This window comes from Mus caroli, unplaced genomic scaffold, assembly GCF_978045245.1.
Source record: "Mus caroli unplaced genomic scaffold, Mus_caroli_1 scaffold_17, whole genome shotgun sequence".
In the NCBI taxonomy this organism is placed as follows: Eukaryota; Metazoa; Chordata; class Mammalia; order Rodentia; family Muridae; genus Mus; species Mus caroli.
This window is the reverse complement of record NW_028227272.1, coordinates 39,666,036-39,685,164: the sequence shown is the minus strand read 5'-3', so window position 1 is coordinate 39,685,164 and position 19,129 is coordinate 39,666,036. Positions and strand designations below refer to the sequence as shown.

Sequence of the window (19,129 nt, the reverse complement as noted above, 5' to 3'; positions counted from 1 at the left end):
TCAAATCCCTCAAGACCTGAGAAGGATATATTGTAATTTAAATGGCCTATGTGTCAATTAAAATGACAGACTTACCCATTACCAGACTTTCGCATTAGGTTTCTGTTATGCTGATGGATTCCTTGGGGACACAGGTCCCAGGGCAGGACCAATCTTCTGTTGCCAAGCCCGCAAATCTGAGAGAGCTTCTTGTGGAGGAGGAATTTGGGAGACTGACCTTGCTTTGTCTTAAGCAATATGAGGCATGTCCAGTGTCCCTGTTTGTCCAAAGTCCAGCCCAGGTCTTAGAAGCTGACAAGGAAATGGAGTGTCTCTCAATGGTTATCATTCCACTATCTAGGTAGAGGAGTCCTTTTTGCTGTGTCCCTATCTTCTTGGAAATCTTTGGAGTATCACTGCTGGGATTTGGAGAGTCTCTGTCATTCTAAACATATTAAATTTGTAATTTTAAATGCCAAGTTCAGCATGTCTCTGACAGGTTTGAGAGCTAGAACCTGCTAAGAGTATTATGGGTTAGATAATCTATGTCTATTTCCAGTTATCTTCTCTAAACTGTACATCTAGCTAAAGCGGGGGTACTAAAGAAAGCTTAATTAGCTGCATCATTTCTCAACAGTACTTTAAATATAATTCTGAACACATTAAAAGATATGATCATTTATAAAGTTATTGGCTATCAACTTACATCTCTTAATTATAATAGCTTTTATGAGTCTAGAACCTGTTGAAAGAGAGAACAAGAGAAGCAGAGAGAGACCAAAAGTCTGCATTATACCTCTGTAGGGAAGGGCAGCCCAGCCCCAGGGCTAGAAAGTTCAGGGATGGGGGCAGGGTATGCTAGGTAGGCACTGAGGGATGCTGGGAGAACCTGAAGGCCAGGTCTGATTTGATATGTAAAATACGGATCTCAGTCCCTTTTCCTGGAGTCTGAAACCAAACAACCATGATCAACACAACCTAAGGGAGAAAGAATTTCTTTGGTTTATAGTTTTAGAGGGAGTGGAGTACATTGTAGCAGGCCGGAAGTGGAGAATCATATCTTCAACTACAAACAGGAGGTGGAGATGGAGCTGGATATGAGGAAGGCTTAAAAGCCATTGTCTGTGCCCTTCCCCAGCCTTGAGTAGGATAAACCAACCCTTGAGGGTTTTACAACCTGGCTGGAGTTGGCTTTTGGCAACATTTGCAATTCCCTACCTGAGCTTTGAAGCACTGCCTGCCCCCTGAGCTTGCTTTGCAACTCAATCCAGCTGAAACAAAGAATGGGTCTGTGGGTTTTGCCTATATAAATGCAGAGATGAAATTTAAAATTTGAGCCTTGATCAGAAACCTGTCTTGGCTTCATCCTTCTCTTGCCCAACTGTCCTTTTTCATTTCCAGCCTCCTTTCAGGTACCCAGTTCTCCGTGGCTGCTGGACAGCTACAATTGTCGGTGACTCAACTTCCCCAACTAAATCAACGCTACCTCTCAAACAGTGCCACCAACCAGGGGACAAGTACTCAAATATCTGAACCTCTGGTGAATGTCTTCATTCAAGATACCATATCAACAAAAACAATAAAAAGCAAATAGGTGTTGTGATAAGAAATATAATTTTGAGGAATTTTAGCTTGTGAAATGCTATATAGCTGATGACTAGGCTGAACTTAGCTGGTTGGTTCTATTCATTAAGAATACAGAAATGGGTACAAATATAAATTAAAAGTCACTTTTGATTTGAAGTGGATGCTGAATTGTGGTACTGAGGTCTAAATTTGGCAATAGATCCTGGCAGTGAGGATTATCAACTAGGAATGAATATGCTAATAAAGTAGGATTAAGAACTCATAATGGAATATTATCCATCCTCCAGATGGAATGCTTCAGGTCAGCATAGGTTCCATAGCAGCAAGATTAAAGAGATTCAAAACTGAACAAAAGCAGATAGAGTAAGCCCAGAGGTCATGGCCATAGGGCTTTCAGATGGAAAACTAGGTGAGATTTAGGGTCAGGTCAACTACAACAGAGGCAAAGGAAGTCAGAGAAATTGAATCCAATGTAGTATCAAAGGGAAAATAAGATGTTCTGGGTGCATTAGGTTTACTCTTCACAGATGACCTAGCTTTAGAGCTCTTGGTCAGTGAATGCTTCATGGTTCCTCCTTCATACTGTGAACTGCGACTGCCAGAAAAAGCCACATTTGTATAAAAAACAAACTCTAATAAGGCCAGTTGACTATGGAGATCTGGAATGTTACAGGTTTGAAGCCAAAATTGTCTGAAGCTAAATATGGTCCTCTAAATAGCCATTTATTTTTTTATCTCTGTGTGACCTACCATCCTTGTGACTATTGCATAAATCATTTTTGGAATGAACAAACAGTGGTCTACATCCACCAGCCCTCAAGCTAAGGATATAACCAGATAGCATCTAAGACCTGTGACAGATTTCCCTGCTTTGCTGTGACCTCCCAGATGATGTTTCTACCAGGTTTTTGGAAAATGCCTGGACTTGCAACCTTTATTCAGTTACTATAAAAACATCATAAACCCGATACTTCATTGGGATATGATATTAAGGTAACCTGAGTCTCTGTTCTAAGCTGTAGTTACTCATATATAGCTCTAGAATTAACTCTTTTTCTTTTTGAGATAAGAGCTGTGTTTTCCATATCAATATGAATCTTGTTAATATAGTTTATCACATAAACCTACTTTAAAAAAATTATATGTATTTAAATTTTTATATCACCATTTTAAGTGGATAACATTAACCTATCTAAAGATAACTATCACTGTTTGGGGAGGATGAAGGCTGGGCCTCATCCAATTTATCCTCTTTTCTCCTGGACTCCTGAATCCTGGGGTAGAGACATGTACTGTACCATCTTATAACATAACTTCTTATAACCATCTTATAACATAACTTCTATGGAGACAAGGCAATGTTATAAAGAGTGTAATGATGTTGACGCTTTTGGGAGACTCTAGCATTGATACCCACATCCCCTTTATTAAATATGAAATGACCATCATGTTGGATCACTGATAAACACTAATCACAAGTGGAATCTCTCTTTTTAATCAGAGGAAAATGGAAAATGCATGATAACATCTTTCATTACTATTTGAGATTATGCACTGTCTGGTTTTGGCAAAGCATGAAAATTTCTCATATTCTACTCAAAACCATTTCATGTTCCTCACAAAAATAATCTTAAATATCACATTTTTGAGAGATGCTACTCTGTAACAAAACCTGGGACTTTGGTTTCTAGATCTTTTTTTTAATCATCATATTATTTGATGGCTATAGGTGTTTGGCTGCACAAGTGCCTATGCATCACATGTGTACAGTCTTTCCAGTGGTCAGAAAAGGGTGTTGAATCCCTTGGAAGTGGAGTTACACATGAGAGTATAGGACCTCCTGGGACTGAAGTTACATTGGTTGTGAATTACTATGTAGGTATTGGGAACTGAACTGCAGTCCTCTGCAAGAGCAGTGAGTGTTCTTAACACCTGAGCCATCTCTGCACATACATACCCACACCCATAATTTCTAGATATTTTTGTATAAATCTTCAGAGGTATTTTTGTTCATTTGTACTATATTTAAAATAAAAGAATTATATAAATGTTACGATTTGTATGTGCTCAGCCCAGAGGTTGGCACTATTAGAAGGTCTGGCCCTGTTGGAATAGGTATGGCCTCGTTTGAGTAGGTATGCCACTGTGGGTGTGGGCTTTAAGACCCTCATCTTAGCTGCCTGGAAGTCAGTATTCTGCTAACAGCTTTCAGATGAAGATTTAGAATTCTTACCTCCTTTTGTACCATACCTGCCTAGATGCTTCCATATTCCCTCCTGCCTTGAAGATAATGGACTGAACCTCTGAACCTGTAAGCCAGCCCTGATTAAATGTCATCCTTTTAAGAGTTGCTTTGGTCATGGTGTCTGTTTATAGCAGTAAAACCCTAACTAAGACAATAAAATTTCCTTAATATCAAGTTCATTCCACTTTCAGTTATAGTGTGAAGGTTTTCTTTTAAAATGTATACCCAGGAAATAATAGTAGAGGAAGATTTTCCCCTAACTTTATGAGAAACTTAGACAAAAATTTAGATGTTTTATAGACTTGCAAATGCTCTCTCCCTTGGGAGCATTTGCTGTTGACATTTTTGATTGGTCCACACTAGTTTTGAAAACCACTGGCTAGACATTTAATTTTGAAAATCTGTGAAATATCTGGTTATTTTTGTGTTTTCTTTGAGCACTGTGCTCTTCTGACTAGGCTGAGAGAAGGCTTCGGAGGAGCACTTGTTTGGGAAACTCACACCTGGGGAGTGAGGACACTCACCTCTGAGGTGGTGTTATCAGTGTTTGATGGGCAACTCTGGTGGGAATTGGAATCTTATGTCTTGAAACAAGGAAACAGAGACAGATAGTAGCAAGAGGAATGAGAGAATTTATTAAGAAAAAATATACTTCCAATAGAGAGAGCAAGGTGAGCACAAGGAAAATGTTTATAATCTCAAAGGTTCTTATAAGAGGATGGGGGCTTGCATGCTACAGACTTTGGGTTCATTTGTATAGCATGGGATTTTCTGGGCATACTTTATCTGTTACATAGAATTTTACATGAATTTGTACTTTAAGTATCAAATGTTTCAAAGCATCTTAAAGCTCCACCCAAGTGCGTATATTTTTACTATTATGAGTCGTGAGTCACCTTCAGATACTGTGGAATGCTTCTGTACTTGGGCTAATGTTCCAGAGAGTACTCGTAAGTCTTGATCTGGAAGCCTCCAACTTTCCTCTTTGTGAACAGGTTCTCTTGGAAGCTAATGTTACAGTCTTCCTTTCAAACCTTATGGGCCTCACTCTCCACACCGTTCTTTCCTCCAGTAACTTCATTGTCTTTAGGGAACTTGTCAAGGAGAATGTTACATACCTGCACTAGCATTGAATCCATGGCATTTTGCTTGACGGGCCAGTCCCCTGTTGATAGAGGATACCACCAGCCTGGTATCCCTTATTTTTAAATGACTCTGATGCCTTAGACTTTAGTTGTCATATAACATGGAGCCACAGAGGAGGAGATGATCCTGAGAGAAGGAACCATTCTTAAAAATTAAAAAGCCCTTTACGTTCAAATTATCATCTCATGAGGACTAAAGTTACAATGCTTGTTTAATTTAGGAATTAAAATAGAAATCCAAAGGCAGCGAGTGAAGAAATGCCAACTGTGTGTTGTGCTGGCATGCCTTCATATGTGTTGGTATGAACGGAGTTGTAGTATACCCATCTTATCCTCCAGTCTGGGGGTCACTGCTCCCGCTTCCTTAATCATTCCTGGCTTGACAACAATCTCTCTCTCTCTCTCTCTCTCTCTCTCTCTCTCTCTCTCTCTCTCTCTCTCTCTCTCTCTCTCTCTTGCTCACTCTTTCTCTGTCTCTGTCTCTCTCTTCATGTCAGAGTAACTAAAATTTGATCAGTTGATCAAATAACAATTTTAGCTTCTTCTCTCTTTTTTTCCCATGGGCTGTCACTCTGCTCATTATAATTTGCTATTTTCTGTTTATCTTTTGTCTGATATTTTTATTTTCTTTCTAAATTCAGGAGGCAGAAGATGTTAGTATTTTTCTTTCTAAAGTAAGTCCTTAAAGGTATAAGTTTTTTTTTCCTAAGCATAGAATTAACTTATTTCTGTTTTGCACATATTTTTATTTTTCTATATTATGGTGTTTTAATATCTTATGAACCTTCCTCTACATGGGGATAGACAAGTTCAGTCAAGGTTGCATTTGTTGTACTTGATAATTTCACAATTGCCTTAAGACTTTTAAAAGTAGATGTATTGACAGAATTCATATATCATATATTTCACTCTGCAAAGCACACACTTCAATATTTATTTTAGTGATTTCATAGACCCTCACAAATTTCATTAGTACTAGAGAAAATCCATTATCTTTAGCAGTCACTCCCTACAACCTTCCCTTACCCCCAAGACTACTGTGGCCACTAATCTACATTCCTTTCTATACCCTTGTGCTCTCTTAATATGATATATAAGTGAAGTCAAATACCACAATATTTTGAGCAACTTCTTTCACATACAATAATATTTTTAAGATTCAGCTAACCGGATGGTATATTTTAAAAATTCTATTTCTTTAGTATTGAATGACATTATAAGAATATTATATATTCTTCATCCATTCATCAGTTAATAGACCTCTGGATTATTTCTATTTTATTATACATATTGCACATGCTGTTCTAATAATATTTTCATACAAGGTTTTATATGGACAAATACTTCATTCTTGAGTGTACGTGTAGGAGTGGAATTATTGGGCGATAATTCCCATGTTCCACTCTTTGAGAACTGCAAGATTGCTTTCCAGCACAGTTAGCTGCAGCATTTTATAATACAATGAGCACTGTATGTCTATTATGTGCATGGTCCTTCTGTATTGAGATTCCCTTCTTGTCAAGCTGAGGTAGGATGAAAAGGCAGGGAAATTATGTTGCCATGGGAAAGGGAGGGGTCCCTCATTCTGGAGTCTGAGTAAAACCTGGGCCAACCAAGAAGCCAAAACCTCAGCCCAATGAACAACATTTGCTGTGAAGGCTGCTAACGGAAATAATAGTCTTCTCATACATAGATAGTTTATATTAAAGTGACAATGAGCTAGGCATATGGCCTGAATGTTTATACCTTTGGGTAGGGTCTCATTCCTTCCTCAGACATCTGAGAATCACACACAAAACTCTAGATGTTACAGTGAAGACATCTTGTCTTCCTTATCTCTGTATGTGCCTTATCAATAATAATCCTGGCAGACACTGCTCAGCAAACTCATTCAGGTTTCCTCCCAGTCTTTAAAGATAGCAACTTTAGTACCTGCCAACAATATGCAAGTGAATACTGTAAACACACACACACAAACACACACACATGAGCTCACACACACACGATAAATATATATATATATACATACATATATATATATATATTATTTTTTGTTTCTTTTTGAACTACGTGTTTACTAAATCTGAGATCTGGGTCCACTCAGCTATTTTTCATTGACATTTTGTCCCCCAAAAAGGAGGGGGATAAAAAAAACTTTTATAACTTGAAAGGTTTTGTCTGCTCTTAGCATTGAAATATGAACTTATTTATGTAACGCATTCTGGCAGCTCTAAAGTCTGAGCTTATTTTCCTGCATATTTGATTAAGTTTCATACCAGGATTTCAACTGACTCTCCCTTGGTGTTTGGGAGTTGATGTTTCTGCTTTTCATTTTATTTTTGTTCTTTTAGGTCTGACTGTGCAGCGGCTGCCCCACTGTGTGCACATCTTTGTGTTCTGCTGATGTTCTAGGATGGGTTTAGGGAGTACAAGCAAAGTTAGGTAGTTCTCACTTTTATCCACTCGACACACAGGTCATTCTCCTCTCTACTTGAGCAGAAATCTGTGACATGCTTGTCTGGCCCCTCTACAACCCACTCAAGTTCACGGTCTCCTTGTTTACTCTCTGGCTGGGCCATTACTTGCCTGAGTGGAATTGCAAACTCAGGTTTAGTGAGCCACAGTATGAACATGTGGTGGCTTTTTGTTTGCTTTGGTTTTGTTTTTCCTCTTCAACGTTTACTGCTTATATCAGTAGTCCACAGATTTTGACCACTGGCCTGAATAAAACCAATTTCCTCTCTCAGGAAGGATGAACACTTCTCTAGCCAGCTCCAAACACCATCCAAATATCGGATGACACTAATATTCCTCCTAAAAGAGCTTGGGGGAATGATTTTACCTGAATAAATAAATGAAAATTATTCATAATAATTTTCTCTGAATCAGATTTTTGCCTGTGGCAAATCTGTCTTCAAATAATAGTGCTAAATAATTTTGTTAAATTTTATTTTATTTTTTAAAGAAATTTCAAGAGCCAATTAAGATTGCTTGAAGTTTGGTCTGCTCTATTATCATATAGAACAATTTCTATCCTTACAGTTGCAGCCTCTTTCTGAAGGTTTGCTCTAGGTCAGCTGTCACACAGCAACTGCAGATGGATCACACGGCCCCCAATGGAGGAGCTAGAGAAATTAGCCAAGGAGCTAAAGGGAACTGCAACCCTATAGGTGGAACAACAATATGAACTAACCAGTACCCCGGAGCTCTTGTCTCTAGCTGCATATGTATCAAAAGATGGCCTAGTCGGCCATCACTGCAAAGAGAGGCCCATTGGACTTGCAAACTTTATATGCCCCAGTACAGGGGAACCCCAGGGCCAAAAAGGGGGAGTGGGTGGGTAGGGGATTGGGGGGGTGGGTATGGGGGACTTTTGGGATAGCATTGAAAATGTAAACGAGGAAAATACCTAATAAAAAATAAATTAAAAAAAAAGAAGTAAACTGAAAAAAAAAAAGAAGAAAGGAAAAGTGCAAGAGCTAACCTGATGTCCCTCGTTTATGTCCCTCTAAGTAGATTATCTCTCTGCTTATCATGCAAACTGACTTGCCTTTCATTTGGTCAGAAATTAATCACATGCTCACAAGTGGATGACGTCACGGGCAATTCTTTGACTTGGCTCTTGCGTAGAGTCGATCTGCTTTCTCAAACTGAAGATGTAGCAAAGAGCTTACACAGAGAGGAGCAAGGAGTGTGCGGATGAAATCAGCTTCCCAGCCCCAGCTCCAGGTCCATGGCTCTTCCTTGAAATGCTCACATCTAAATACCTTCAACTTCAAATGAAAATTGCCTTTATCTTCGTCGAATTCATTTGCTATTTACTCACGTTCTCCTCTTGTTGCCTTGTATTTTTTTTTAAATTTGTCTTAGAACTTTTATTTATTTATGTATGTGAGTGCTCAATGTGCATGTATGCCTGAATTGCCAGAATAGAGCATCCAAAGTCCCTCATCGTGTTTAAGGCAGCATCTGACATACTGGTTATATCTGATGCTGTGTAAACCTGAGTCAGTCATTTGCTAGATCAAAAAGGATGAGTCAAGAGGCAAATAGCAGCACTGGGACATACAAGGGCGAATCTCAGCGCTTTCTGTGCCACGGCTTTCCTGGAGTCCATCAAGTTTCTAATCCTTAAAATCACCTCACATCCACATATCCACGCATACCTTTGGTAATTGTTTCCGGGAGATACTCTTGTTTTTCATGTCAAATTTCCCTTCAGGCTTGACTTTGGTGGGGTTTCTGGCCAAGAAATAACTTTTTCAGGTCTGTTGACAGTTTTCTGTAAAGCGTCTCCAGCAGACGCATATACCCCATTTTGCAAATGGCAAAAATTCTCTAAATTCTGGAGAAAGAACATTACCATGACAGACAGACAGACAGACAGACAAAACTTGATTCCATATTATTCTTTCTCTTTTAATCAACTCCCAAAATCTCATTGAGAGTTAGGATGAAATCTGTGAAGCCTCCAAACTTTAGACAGTTGTCAGATTCTTCAGCCTAGCAAGGATTAATATGACAATAGTTGATAATTTGGATCTAGTAATAAAAGCATACAACAGCAGCAACAGCAGCAGCAGAAGAAGAAGAAGAAGAAGAAGAAGCAGAGGAAGAGGAAGAGGAAGAGGAAGAAGAAGACTAGGTTAGACATTAAAGAATCTCTCATTCAAGAAAAAAAGGCTACATGTGAGGGAGATCCCATTGGGGTTCCCTCCTGGATCCCAAATTAGGCATACATATCCACACCCAAATAAATACCTGTTTTCACAGAGAGATCCTTTATTAAGTACTGAAGAAAAGTTAAAGTAACTGCTTTCTGATTCAGGCAGAAAAACAACAGCAAATGACTTTGCAGATGTAGCTTTTAAGTAGAGAAAGGCTGGTGGGGGCTGTGTTAGAATGGGCCAGGATGCCTTGGTATTTGTTGATTGGGCATGCTAATTAGGTGAGCCAAACAGGGCTTCTGATAGCTGGACCTTAGCAGTCAATCTCAGGAGGAGGAAGTGGCCAAATAAGGGAAAAGGAGGCTAGCTTCAGGAACATAATATAATGGTTTTGTTTATTCTGTTTGTTTTAGAAAGGCAAGAGGGGATTGGGAAGAAGGGCAAGACCTGCCAGAGCCATGCTCACTAAGTTCAAGCTGGCCAGAATCCTTTCAATATAATATTTAACACACTGACTATTTTACACACACACACACACACACACAAACACACAGCAAGAGAGAAAAAGAGGCTCACTATAACCATATATATATGAAATATCAGATGTTAGTTTTTGATAACTTAATTCGGACCACGAAATGAAAACATAGGTTTTTAGGTTTTAGTTCCCTCATTTCCGAAAATAAAAGACTCGGACTAGGATATCTGAGAAGGTTGTTTCTACATCATGATTTTATGGCTCTTCAAACCAGCTGATTAGAATGGACACTGTGGACCGACAGCATACCAGGTTGCATGAAATTCTTGACACCCTCAGTGGAATTTTCTTGCCTTAGCTAACATGATTATATCAAATACTGATTACATTATACTTCCCACTCCTCCCTGCCCCTCATAAATACAGGTTGTTGCAAATTATCTTCCTAGGGTTTAGACTATGGTTTGGCTGAATTCATAGTGACTCATTTGAATGCTGTATCATTACCTCATTTCGTTCATTGCTCGTCTAATCAGGTGCTTCTACGGGATGGCAGTCTCTAGAATGTCAAAAAGCACATGGCTAGAGCAGGAAGTGGGGAAACAGGTGCACTGTGCTAAGCTTTGCCAACCATAGAGCAAAAAGAAAAAAAAATAAACCTCCAGTCAGGTTTCTGGGGAGCACTGAGCCCTACCATGACCTGGGGATAGCTACTGCCCCTTCCTCAGAGAGTTAATCCCTTGCTTTCATTCTCAGTATAAATAAAGCAATAGCCATGCCAATACGCTCTTCCCCTCAGGCCTTTAAGACAGTCTTGCTTGTGATCCCAGCTTTCTGCTTGCTTTAGACCTCGCTCTTCCTACTCTCCGAGAAGAGCCCTGAGATTTCGTTTTTTAATTAAAAAGAGAAGAAACCTTTTCTTCCACCATTGCCCACTCCTCTGTCTGATTACAAATTGTTGGGAGTGGTGCATCCTTGCCCAAGAAAAGTCTGTAGACTCTTGTGCAGCAATTTGCACCGGCTGAAAGATTCCCTCTGGGAGGGAGGAGACAGGATCACAAGCCTGGGGGAAGTTACCTAAGGTCAGGAGTCTTGAAAGAGCAGCAGCAAGATTCACAAGGCCCCTTGCCATACCAGCCAGGTTAGAGGATAAGCAGCTACTAAGAAGAAGAGATCCTTTTCAAATGGACAATCTGCCTGCAGGAGCTTCCTGCAAGTCCCACAGAAACCCCTAGGGATGCAACTTTGGTGAGTGTTGCTAAGGCAGAGGTGGGCTTTTTTGGTGATGTAGTCTTTGAGCTATCCATGGTCCTAGTAGTATTTCCTCATCCACACTCCAGTAAGTAACCTCCAAAGAAACACATTGGTTCACACACAACAAACAACATATTCATTTGTAAACATGTGTCTGCCAATCAATCATTTATTACAAATGTTTATTAAGCACCTATTGTATACTGAGCACCACGGCTGCTGAGGGAAACCAGGCAAGCTCTCTGAGAAATTTATTCTTTAAGGAATCGCCAGACATAAACTGACTGACAAACATATAATACCAGAACTGAATTGTATTTATTCATGGTTCTCCCAAGAAACAGAGACAACAGAATATATAGGGGATATTTTAAAAATAATATTTAGAAGAAGTTCCAGAAGATGCTATCAGCAATTAAGAGATCCAGGAGAACTGATGCAATCACTCAGGCCTGAAAACTGGGGTCTCAGTCTCAAGTGAAGGAGAAGGACTGGTAATTCAGCTAAGGAGAAAAGGGTTTTGTCATCCAACTGTGTTTCAGTTTCTTGGGCCTCAGTGTATGCAAGGATGCCTGCCAACTTGCTGAAGATGGCTTTATTAAGAATCCAGTCAAGTGCCCAGTCCTTCTAGAAATATTTTCATAGTCCCAACCAAGAACTTTATTTTCTGTTTGGGTATCTCTTAGCTCAATCAGAGTCCAGGAGAGATGATGTATTGATCAGTTTTATGTCAACTAGGCAAAAACTATAGTCACTTGAGAGGTCACCTGAGAGGTAACCTGGAGAGGTCCTCCATTTGTTTACTTTTTTTGTTTTGAGACAGGCTTTCTCTGTGTAGCCCAGACTGTCCTAGTCCTTGCTTTGTAGACCAGGCTGACTGAGAACTCAGAGATCTACCTGCCTGTGACTCCTGAGTGCTGAGCTTAAATGCATGCACCACCACCAACACCTAGCCCAACATTTTCTTAATTAGTGATTGATGTGGAAGGGCCCAGTTGAATGTGGGTGGCACCACCCCTAGGCTGGTAGTCTTGGTTTCTATAAGAAAGCAGGCTGCACAAGCCATGAGGTGCAAGACAGTAAGCAGCACCCTTCTATGGCCTCTGCATTAGTTCCTGCCTCCAGGTTTTTGCCCTGTTTTGAGTTTCTGTCCTGATTTTCTTTGATGATGAACAGTAGAAGTATAATGTGGAAATGGAAGCCAAATACACCCTTTCTTCCCCAACACTCTTTTGGTCCTGGTGCTTTATCATAGCAAGAGTAATCCTAGCTAAGACAGATAAGAATGATATGAGCAAAGTACTCCAGGGAAAGTTACTAAGTGAGAGCACTGTGCCTAACATAGGATCTTTCCAAATGATGAGGAAATAAAGACTTTCCTAGACAATGGAAGTTCAGGGTATATGTCCATTGCAAGATGCCAAAAGGGGTTATTTAATCTGAAACAAATAGGCACCATAAATGTATAAAATTCATTGGTAAATGTAAACATATATGGGTGTCTCTTGGTGTTTATGGGGATTTTCTAGTACACTTGAAAAACAAAATCCAAGGATGTTTGTGAGCCTATCATACAAAAATGACATATACAAAATTCTTCCATATAATATTCTTCCATATAATTCCCTAGATTTACCTTATACTGTGTGATATAAGGTAAATATTATATAAATAGTTGTTACACACTGTTATTTAGATAATAATGTGAAAAAAGTTTTTCTTAGTGTTAACTAGCTTTTTGGAATACGTTCTGTTATTGGTTAAATCTGCAAATATCAAATGTAGATATGAAGGGCTAGCTATAACCAGAGACAGAATTTTCTAAGATCTAAATCAATGATGATATATAAATCATTTTAAACTATATTGTAAAGGCAAAAGACCCAATAAGTAATTAAATACACCTACAAAATTAATTAACAAATGCACAAGGCTACCAGTATTAATTAGAATATCGATAATCTAAAATGTAAGAAAGATCTTTCTTGAAGATAGAAGTATAGATAATATTTTAGGTCACCAAACAAGTTTTAAATTCTGTATGTAATTGAAGTTAAGTTCTTATCACCTTGTTTTATAGTGCTTGTTTATCTCTGCAAGGTAATTTATGAAAGGTTCACGGTAACTATGAAGAACATGAAAGAACAGTAGAGGAGACAGAGTGCTTAAGAAAAAGGAACCAAAATCTCTTATATTGAAAAGTCATCAGTCACAAAGGAAGACAGGGAGAGAGAAAGAAAGGAATAAGATAGAAAATGAAAATGTAAATGACAGCAATTATGCCCTTACCTTCCAATAATTAGTATCAAAAGAAATAAATTAAACTCTTCAATAAAAGTCACAGAGTGACTAATTCGACTAAAGAATCCAAAGGTGAACCTTTAATAAGATCCACATATCTTAAGGACACACAGTGTGAAAATGAAGAGGTAAACAGAAATATTCTGTGCAAATTATAACCAAGGAACTGCAATTGCTACACATATGTCAGGTAAATTAAATGTAAAGTTAAAAATGATAAAACAGCAAAGCTCTCACTGCACAATGAAAAGGGAGTCAGTTCAGTGACAAGGTAGACTAGCTGGAAAGACTTACATAGCCAGATACAGCTAACTGAAATGTGTAATGATTAAATAAGTAAGTACTATGAAAATATAAGAATAAACAAACTCCAATGAAGTATAAACTCCAATAATAAAAGAAGAATTTAATACACTCTCTCAACAATAAACAGCCATCTATACAAAATTTCAGTACAAAATACAAAAAAAGAAACCATACAAATATACACATGCAGAGCATTCCCTGGGGTAAATAACATGTGCACAAAATACTCTTTAAATTAAAAAAAATGAAATTATACCAAGTACCTTTATCTGATTTCAAAGATGTGAAACTAAAAGGTAGTGACAGGAAATAAATTGGAAGCTTTACAAGTGTGGAAATGAAACAACAGCACATAGTTTCAAACTACCAATAGAGCAAATTAAAACTCAAAGGGGAAGGAAAATATCATTAGACAAATGAAAATGGAAATAGAACCTAACAACACAGGACACAGCACACTGTATCTTAGAATAGAAAAATGTGTACATTAAGAGACATGAAATCAACACCATATCTGTACAACCCAGAAACTAGGAAAAGGCAAACAAGTTAAGCCAACGTTAGTAGAATAGAGAAAATAATAGCAGAAATTAAGAAAAAGATACTACTGCCAATGAATGCACACCAGGAAGTATTATCTATAAAACATAAATACATTCCAGGAAATGGGCAACTCATTGAAAAGAAATCTTAAACAGAAAATTCGAATAGATACCATACATTAGTAAGTGACTAGATGGATAGATGGAATAAGCAGCAGCAATAATAATGATAATAATAGTAATAATAATAAATATTTCTGAAAAAAAGAGTCTAAGATCACAAATACTTCACTATTAAGTTTTGCCAAGCATCTAAAACTCTAATTATTACCCATCCCAAACCCTTCCAAAAACTTGAAGAAAAGGAACTATTTTACAATCTTTCACAAGTCTTCTATTACACTACTAAAAGATAAATGAAGACATTACAGCTGAAGAAAGTTACAGACCAGTGTTCTCAGTAAATATGGAACACATGTTATACCTTCTCAGTTGTATTATAGTTCGTCCACCAGCACAGTTGCCAGGCTGGTTGGTAGACCATACACAAACACCGTCTACCTCACAGATGAAAGTATCTGTCGTTCCTCATATGCCAGTCAATAGACATGCTGCAGCTCATTAACAGAGTGGAAAAACCATGATGTCATCTTCATAGAAACAAGCTAAAGGCTGACAAGCAAGCCCACAGCTACATTCCAGTGTAAAGCTGAGATTTTTTTTCCTCTACAGTCAGGAACCAGAGGCTTGCTCTCGCTGATTCTAGTCAATATGGCTCTGATAATCCCAGCCAGAGCAATTGGGAAAAGAAAAACTAAGAAAAAACTAGGAAAAGTAGAATGGGGTACTTAGCATGGTGATAGATGATTTGCCTAGCAAATGCCTGGTCCCAGGTTTGATCCCCAGGATTGAAAACAAAATAAAACAAATGAACCAAAAGAAGTAAGAAAAGTTGTCACAGTTTAAAGTGACATGGCATGATATATAAATAATCTGAAAACCCAACTCTGAACACTGTGAAAATTAATGAATTCAGTGAATTTGTAGAATAAAGTAATTAACATGTACAAGCAGGTACATGTTTTTGCAGTAACAATAACCAGCTGACAGTGGAATAAAGACAACAACACCACTGGCAGTCATGGGAACAAGAGGAAAATGTTTTGTAATAAACTGAATCAAGCTCATTTTGAATCAATTTATTTACTAAATAGTACAATATTGATGAGAGAAAGCAAATAAGACACAAATCAATGGGAGCATGTCTTATGTTCATGACTTAGATTAATATTTTGAAAATATCCAGCACACCCAAAGTAAACTGTACATTTCATGCAATTTCCACCAGAATTCCATTGGCATTTTTCACAGTATAGAAAATAATCCTAATTTAAAATAAATCCCCAGTACTATAGAAACCTTGAGAAAGATAACACAACTGGAGCGTCAGTCCTCATAACCTAATATGGCTATATTACATGTAATATAGTTATATTACAAAGCCTTAAGGATTAAAACATCATCCTGGGAGTATAATAGGCCAATGGAACAAAATTGAGATCATATCAATTAAACCCACCATTTTATGATTAACTAATATTTGACGCAAGTTCTAAGAACACAAGGTCAGAAATAGACTCTCAGCAAGTGGTGCTGGGAAAGTGAATAGCCACCTGTGAAATAACAAAATTGGATCCATGTGTTATACATTCATAAAGACTAAAACCAGTTCAAAGGCTTAAAGTCCTGACACCATAAAACTCCTAGAAGAAAAACAGGAAATGGGGTTTCTATTTTGGGGTCTTGTCTACTATAACACAAGCTTAGACAGAAAAAAAAAAAAGAGAGAGAGAGAGAGAAAGAAAGGAAGGAAGGCAGGCAGGCAGGCAGGCAGTAGGGCCCTTGTCCTGGTTAGGGTTGCTATTGCTGTGATGATACATCAGGACCAAAAACAACTTGGGGAGGAAAGGGTTATCTGGCTTACACATTTACATCATAGTCCATCATTGAAGGAAATAAGGACAGGAACCCTGAGGCAGGAGCTGATACAGAGACGATAGAGGAGTGCTGCTTACTAGTCATGGCTTGATCATCATGGCTTGCATAGTCTGCTTACAGATAGAACGTATAGGACCACCAGCCAAGGGGTGACCCCACTCACAATGAACTGTACCCTCCCCCATTTATCACTAGTTAAGAAAATGCCTTGCAGACTTGCATATAGCCTGATCGATCTTATAGAGGCATTTTCTTAATTGAGGCTCCTTCTCTTAGATGACTCTAGCTTGTGTCATGCGGATGTAAAACTATCCAGTACAGGCCTGAAACGAAAAGCTTCTGTACTGCAAAAGAAGCAAGATATAAAAGCAGTAATCAGTGGAGGGGGTGAAAAAAATTGCACACCATACATCTGATAAGGGACTAGTATTGATGATGGCTGATTTTGAAAGCTAACCTGATTGGATTAGAATACACTGAAAGAGATTCATAAAAGACATAGTGAACGCTACTGTGCTGGTGTGGCCAGAGGCAATTAGATCACAAGGGCTCCAGCCTGATGAATGGTGTGGTCTTTTGAGACATAATATGATAGATAGCCTTATGGGTAATGATGAGAGACAGGGCTTTGTCAGAAGAAGGAGGCCACGAGTGGTGTGTCCTTGGAGCTATAACTCAATCTGGTCCCTTCCTGTGTCCCCCTTCTCTCTGCTTCCTCTCAGATCTGAGCCGTTGCACCTGCCACTGATGATATCCTGTCTACGTACATGGAGCCAAGCATCCATGAAATGAAGTCTCTGGATCTATGAGCCAAAATAAATATTTCTTCCTTTTTGGCAGGGTGTATTTTGGTCATAGTGACATAAAGTGACATATCAAACCTTCATGTGTGCACCAGAAATGCATAACATTTTATCTGTCCATTTTAACTCATTGAAACTGGAAAAGAAAATGGTGGGGTGGGGAGAAGAACTATGATACTATCAGAAGCAATCTCAAGACTCCAAGAACTCCGACTACTCTGACGATGGTGTTTCCCACTTTCCAATTACTTGTGAATTGTTCTCTCACCCGCTGTACTTTCTAAAGTAGGCTGATGAAAATTCTGGTTTCAAGTAAGTTCTCTGATGAGCTTGATTAGCATCAAAACCCAAAAGAGAAAGGTGAGCGGATGTGATGGCAATCTATGTGTGAGATGGGATATAATGAGCCAGGAGGAAGGGTTAAGTAGAGAACCGAAGCATGGGAGATTTGCTAAATGACTGTTGGTGCACGAAACTCTGAGGGACGTGCAAGTCAAGGTTCAATTGACAGTGGAGACTGGAATGGTACCTGCAGCTTGTAAAGACGTGGTATCCTCCGATCCTAGGCTGTAAACTGGCTAACTAGTCCGAGAAGGAAAGAGATTGGATTTGTACAATTCACTGTTCCAAATGATGCCCATTAAAGCTGAGTGCAGTCTTAGGCAGATACCACAGATAATGTACCTAGCTCTTGTGCTTCACTCTGAGGGTAGATTTCTATATAACATGGTGAAACAATAACCCTAGTGTTCTACCTCAGGATTGGCACCTCAAATAGGCTGTGGGGTACTCTTCTGAATCCTAATACTGTCCTGTGTGTGGCATCCTGCTGCTTAGCAGAATTTAGCTTGTATTGAAGACAGCATTCTAGTCTACTCAACAAGGCTTGGGAAATCCATAAAGCCTGTATTCTACAGCATCTAAACTAGTCTCTGTGATATCCAAACTTTTAAGAATATAAATTAATTAAGGAAGGAAGGAAGGAAGGAAGGAAGGAAGGAAGGAAGGAAGAAAGGAAGGGAGTAGAGATGTTTGGATTTAAACAATGAATCTGTATTTATTTAAATTGTTTTAAGTAAAAATATCATAGGGAGGAATTTTTAATGACACTGAGAGGTGAAATTTGAATATATTAGGAGGTGTATGAAGAATGAAACTGCATGATTCAACTCTTGGGTTGAGATATGCTAAGAAACAATTTTAATCACTCTTGGTTTATTATCTACCCATATTCTTCCTCAGGGCAGGGAGCTGTTCAGTTTTCATTCTATTGTGTTGCCTCTCCTTCCTGTTTCCTTTTCTTTTCTCTCTCTTACCCCCTCTGCCCCATCCCCCTATCCCCCAAATTTGGCTCCTCCTTTCTTCCCTCTCATTACCTTGTTTTGTGATAGAGGATTCAAATATTTGTCAGTCTAGTCACAAGTGAGATCAATACAAGAAATGGTTAGGTGGGGCTTGGACTATCTGGGAAAGATGTCAAATACATTCTATTGTTGATTGCAGTTTAAATCTTTCCCATGATAATTACATACTACTTACATTCAGGGCACTGTACTAAGAACCAGGGACAGAAAAATGAATATAACACTTTGTATTAGAAGTGATTATATTCCAGCACATTTAATTCAGAGGCTTATTGCCTGCTTTCTTGTGCTGGATAGAACTGGCATCTTTCCATTTGTAGGCTTTTCATCTAAGGTTTGCTGCAGTTTCTGGAGCAGCACTTGAGGACTCAATAACTAAGGTTCAGCTAGGATGACGGTTGCTGTTCTCTTGCTTGGAACAGGAAGTATTCCTCAGAGGAACTATATGCCTAGTACAACC

The 19,129-nt window shown here is 38.6% G+C and overlaps 1 long non-coding RNA gene across 4 annotated transcripts in view; it reads right to left on the bottom strand.

Moving 5' to 3' along the window:
• Positions 1-19,129, bottom strand: part of LOC110311980 (uncharacterized) — a 66,520-nt gene that overhangs the window by 13,223 nt on the left and 34,168 nt on the right. Inside the window, exons 1-2 of one of the 4 annotated variants that reach the window (XR_002380012.3) lie at positions 4,930-8,237; positions 76-291 (exon numbers count right to left, since the gene is read on the bottom strand). The exons of 2 other annotated variants lie outside the window; for them this stretch is intronic. This is a non-coding gene — a long non-coding RNA (uncharacterized LOC110311980). Of the gene's footprint in view, positions 1-75; positions 8,238-19,129 lie in introns of those variants that run through there. One more of the 4 variants, XR_015045681.1, reaches the window with a different exon arrangement.